Source organism: Hylobates moloch, unplaced genomic scaffold (assembly GCF_009828535.3).
Source record: "Hylobates moloch isolate HMO894 unplaced genomic scaffold, HMol_V3 SCAFFOLD_9, whole genome shotgun sequence".
NCBI classification, from domain to species: Eukaryota; Metazoa; Chordata; class Mammalia; order Primates; family Hylobatidae; genus Hylobates; species Hylobates moloch.
This window is the reverse complement of record NW_026652284.1, coordinates 23,197,463-23,203,462: the sequence shown is the minus strand read 5'-3', so window position 1 is coordinate 23,203,462 and position 6,000 is coordinate 23,197,463.

The following is a 6,000-nucleotide window of genomic DNA, read 5'->3' as shown; positions in this document are numbered from 1 at the left end:
GCATTGCCTCCCAGGGTTCCAGGGCACACTATTTAAAAACCAAGGCCTCACATGCTGAAGCTTGGGTGGGGGAATTTCAGGCCCTGGCACAGGGGTGAGGGAGTGATTTTGTCCCCTATCTACTGTGCCAACACATTACTTTCTTGATGGCAGGGCAGCTTAGAAGGGTTGAGTTAGGACGTTAATGAAGATGCACGTGAAATGATGAGTCCTCACCTGTCAGAGCTGGGCGACACCCTAGGAATCATATGCCCTGGCCGGGAACGGTGGCTCATGCCTGTAATCCCAGCACTTTGGGAGGCTGAGGAGGGTAGATTAGTTGAGTCCAGGAGTTCATGGACAACATGTTGAAACCCTGTCTCTACTAAAAATACAAAAAAAAAATAAATAAATAAATAGCCAGGTGTGGTGGCTCCTGCCTGCAGTCCTAGCTATTCTGGAAGATGAGGTGGGAGAATCACCTGAGCCCAGGGGGGGGCCAAAGCTGCAGTGAGGTGAGATTGCACCACTGCACTCCAGCCTGGGCAACCACAGTTTTCCTTTTTTTAATTATAAAAATTAAAAAAAAATTTATTTTAAATTTTTATTTAATTCTTTTTATTTTTATTTCAAAAAATAAAAGACAACTCATATGCCCTAAACTGACAGCTCCCCATAAGGACAGGTGGCCTGAGGATGTTTTCTGGCTTTGAGTGAGCTTTGCTCAGTGGTGCAGCAAGAATTGCCAAGAGTCATTACTGCCAGAGCAACTCTCGACCAATGAGACCTGGGAGCCGGTGGATACATACCCCAGCTCCCACTCCCCAGGGGAGCAGCTCTGTACTGCACTCCACACGGTCCCTCTGAGCGTCCCTGGTGGGGTTGAGCTCCAGATATCCAGGACGGTAAGCCACCCCACCCTGCACCCTATATGGGCTGCCTTCCCTTCCCTGTGTCACTCATCACTTGCCCCTCTCCCTCACCCCTGCTTCCTGGGATAACCCCACAGATAAACTGTTTAGACTCAGGGTCTGCCTATGGGGGAACCCAGACTAAGATACTGATCTCAATCCTCCTTTCCCAGATGAGGAAAATGATGCAGAGAGAGAAAAGAACTTTTCTGTGTGCACAAAGCAGGTTACTCCCAGAAGCTGACATTGTAGAAAGAGCACTGGACCGAGAGTCAGGTGGTGCAGATCTTGGCCTTAGCTGTGTGGCCCAGGACAAGTTCCTGCCCCTTTCTGAGCCTGAGTCCTCTGTCAGCCTCGGCCTGTAACCTCATTGGCCAGGGCTCTCTCCTCACGCCAGGCAGCCCCTCTTCCCACACGCTCTTATGTGCAGATACTCAAAGCATCCTAGTTTAATGTCAGGAAAATGCACACAGAGAGAGACGGGAAGCCACAATCCTGGATGGGAACTCATTCTGTCATTTCCTTGAGGGCTGCTGAAATTCCTGGGATGCTAAGTCGGTGGCATACAAAATGCCCCACCATTTCCCAACCACATAATGACATCCCCCCTCCTTTTGCCTGGGTCAGCGAATTTGCTGGCCGGCACACCCCTGCAAACAAGGTCATTATTGTTGAAAGAGAAAGAAAAAGAGTGAGATAGAAGGAGGGAAAAACCCTGAAGATCAAGTTATTTTTTTAAATTACAGCCCGATCCTGACATTTCCTGGGACCCTTTCCCTCAAGGAAAGCAGCAGGGACTGGGAGTGGCATGGGAGCTGGGGGTTCATATGTCAGCTTCTAGCAAAGGCTTTGGGAATTCCAGCAGAATTCAGACACCGAATCTACCACTTCCTACCTGCCAGGCAAGGCCCTTTTCCTCTCTGAGCCTCAGTTTCCTTCTCAGTAATATGAGGAAGGGCAAGATAGGAGGACGTCCCCCCCCCACATACACACGCATCACTTGTTAGGAGAATCAGTGGAGGTCATAGGCACCACACCATGGAAGCTTGCAGACTGGAGAGAGCTCAGAGGGCTCTGGGTCAGACAGCCCTGTCACGGATCCTGATTCGACATTTGTTTTAGGTTATTTTGAGCAAATCCTTCAGCTTCTCCAAGCCTCTGCTTCCTCTGCTGTCAATGGGACTAATAATAATAATACAGACTGTCTGGGTTCAAATCTCGGCTCTGTCCCTTCTGAGCTGGACTTGGGCAAGTGATTTGACCTCTCTGAATCTCAGTCTTCTTATCTGTTAAATGAATTAAGTTGATTTGTGCAAGGTTCTTAGAAGAGTCCCCCGCATGTGGCAGGTTCTAAAGAAGTGCTAGCTTGTGATTATTGTTAGTTATTATTACTCGGTTTGTAGCGAGAATGCACTAAGAGGAAATGGTGAGGGTGCAAGGCCTGGCCCCAGACAGACGGTCACTGAATGGAATGGGAAGGAGCCCTGGGCCAGGCATCCAGAGAGTGGGGCTCTCGGTGGCTCTCTCCCCGCTCTGCCTGCCCTGAGGGTGGGGCTCCCTTCCTTGCGCCCTCCTGCCCCATCCCAGCTGAGGAGTGCTCGCCTCTGAGCCACACTGTGGTCACACAAAGCCCTTCCCTTACCAGGTCTAAGCCCGTGGCAGAACCCTTTGATGTTAAAAATAGATTATTCCACCTAAAGACCCAGAGAAAGATCATTTTATGAGCCAAAAGGGCTGTAGTTTGGGATTTTTCTTCTTCCTCTGAGGGGCCTGGAACTCTGAGGGAGGGAAGCATCTTATGGGCAAGACTCCAGGTCTCAGAGGAACACAAGAGAGGCCCCTGAGTGGAACAGCATCTCAGGGAGGGCGCACCGAATGACTTCTCCAGCACCCCATCCTGTAGTCTGGTACCCAGGTTCAGGCAGCCCTTGGCTGGGGTCAGCCTCCAGAAACCGCGGGAGCTCAGTGCCCCTCACAGCAGGCCTTGGAGGAAGTGAGTGGGAGGGCAGGAATCTGCTGGGGGGCACTAAGGCCCTGGCAAAGTGGTGAGTCAGACACACGCCCCCTTCCACCACACACCTCTGCCCTGTCCTCCCTACATGCATGTGTACACACACAGTCTCTCACACACACACACACACGCACACAGACACGAGCTCACATTCTCACACATACACACCCACACACATGCACACATACACGAGTTCACACACACATACACATGCACACACATGCACTCACACTCATGCATGCTTACACATACGTGAGTACACACAGACACGAACTCACACACACGCATACACACCCCCACACATTCACACACACAAGCTCATACACATCCTTACACACACACCCACACACACACACACACAAGCTCAGACACACCCCTACACACACACACAGACACGACCTCACCCTGGCCGAGTGCCCACCACATGCTCTTCCCAGGAGGTCCCTGTTCACCTTCGCCCCTGGGGAGATGACAGGTGCGTACTTCTCCCACTTTGCAGGTGAAAACAGTGAGGTTCTGATAGCCCCGAACACTAGCACACCCTTAGGCGGTGCCAGAGCTGGGATCTGAACCTGGCTCATCCATCCAACTCTACAGCCCCAGCACCTTCACCCCCCTGGAAGGGACTTGGGGGAGAAATGGGGAGTGGAGGGGTATCTTGGGGACACGACCGGATGTGGCTGCAGCAGACCTGTGGGTGAATCCTTCTGACTCACTGTATGACTGTATGTGAAGCCTTCACCCGGTGAGCCTCAGTTCCTGGGCTGGATGCTGGGGAGAGCCATCTCCACCCCGTCTGCCTCCCAAACAGCTTGCTCTGGAAACTCCCATAGGAGGCATTTGTGCGTAGGTGGCTGTGGGGTGAGAGGAGCATCACTGCTGATTATTTAAGCAAAGATGACACTGGGCAGAAGGAGGCAGTGAGCCCATTCCTGGGGAAGCAGGACGCATCCCAGCCTGCGCTGTCCCCCCTCAGTCAGCTAATCTCCCCAGGGCGACACTGCTACTCCTCCCGATTTCATCTGCCTCTTAAACACGGGACTTCTCACTGAAACGTATTCAAACCCCAACACGCACTAAGGGAACTTCAGGCAGGAGGCAAGGCAGCAGGTAGAGCTCTTGGGGTCCCTGGCGAGGCAGACGCTGCGGGTGGAGACAGTCCTTAGGTTGTCCTCGGTGCCACCACCCCTGTGGTACAAGAGACACTGAAGCAGCTGTATGGGGTGGCAGCTCGAGGCTCGGCCAAGAGCAGGGCCCGAGGCAGGAGGTGAGGACAGGTGGTTCTTGTTCTGAAGGGGGTGCCGAGAGCAGTTTTTCAAAACAACAGGAAAGAGAGAAGCGGAGGGCGGGCTGGGTTTGAATCCTGCTTCCTTTACCGGCAAGCTGGGGAACCTTGGGCAGGTCTCTCCACCTCTCTGGCTCTCCCCCAGAGACTATCAGACCGCTTAGGCGCGTGGTGCCCTGTATTCAGAGCCCACCCCTGGAGGGACCATGCCTAAAGCTCTCAGCATGTGCGCCACACGTGGTAGGTCCTCAGCTGATGATCCCTTGGCTTGGCCTGGGTGTTCTGGTCCTGGGTGGGTTGCACGGCCCTGCAGACCCCATTCTCCACCCCCGGGGAGGGGCTGATCTGGCTGAGTGGCGGCATCTTAGTGTCTCTGTGCTATCCCTCGAAAGTGAAGTACCCCAACCCCACCCCCACCCCCACCCCCACCCCCAGCCTGTGGCAGATATTGCTCCAGCAGCTTCCCTGGGCTCACACCAGGATCTGCTGATGAAAGGCCAGAATTTGAACTCCAAGGCCAGTGTCCACCTTGAATCTGCTACCTGCCTAGTCCAAGCTGGCCGTGCTGACTCCTGGAGGCTAAATCTTGGGCTTAATCCCTGTATTAGTTTTTTCCTCCTCTGAAAAGTGAGGAGGGCCGCCCTGTCCTGCAGGTTGTTGGGAGGATCTGGTAGTTTGGGGTGTGCTGTCATCGTAACCATAATGTTCAGAGGCAGGGTCTGCATCCAGTGCTCATCGTGGTGACATAACCTCAGCCCTGCACACAGGTTAGGGAAATAAATTTCATCACCATTCACAGGAGACACCTTCTTAATTGACCCCCGAGTATCTCTCAGGATTCACCTGTACTTCTCGTATAAAATGCCAGTGGATGCCCTCAGCTGGCAGGCCCTTCTCTGGAATGCCACATCTCCTCCCACCAGCCACTGAACCGTCAGCTTACCAGACATGAGTTGGAATGTGTCCCAACTGGTTGGTGCCAGCTGGGTTTGCATGGCTACAGAACGTCACTGGAGATTATGCCAGTCCTGGGCCAGTTTGCTCACAGATCAGCTCTGCTCACTCCCCTATTTGGCTCTGTCACACAAGGGTTTGATGGCACGGGCTGCATTCCCCGAGCTCCTTGGCCAGCTGGTCCCCGCTACATTCAACCAATGGGAGGCACCAAGAGAAGATGAAAAACGAAAGCAAAGGAGAAGCCAGGGTGTTTCTCCCCTCTATTCTTTGTCTCAGGTGATGTCTCCATGTGGCTAAGTCTCCTCTGTGACTCTAGCAAATGCTGGACTGGCCCACTAAGTTCCTGCTTCTGCTGGGGGCCCTGGTAACCCCACCTCTCTCTGTGTCCCTCTTACCCAAAGGGTGGCAGTGGCTGAACTGATGCTCACACTGGGACTCCTCACTGTCTCTGTTTGGCTCCTCAGGTTGTCCCTCACCTGTGTTGCTAACGCTCCCTGAATTGACTTCCAGGACTCAATATGGCTCCTGTTTTCCTGGTTGGACTCTGACTGATGATAATGCCATGAGGTCAGTCGTGTGATAGGAGCCTCTGCTTCTATGAAAATTGGGAAGACTTAATGAAGGCAAATTGCTAAAAAATAAACTGAATTTGATATGGGTGGGACATTGTAAAGGATGGAAAGAAATAGTAAAATCTAGATGATGCCACATGCTCATTCCTTCCTTAGCATCTTTACATTCATGTTCCACTTTAAAGAAATCAAAACTATGCCAGGCATGGGGGCTCACACTTGTAATCCCAGCACTTTGAGAGGCCGAGGCAAGAGGATCATCCGAAGCCAGGAGTTCGAGACCAG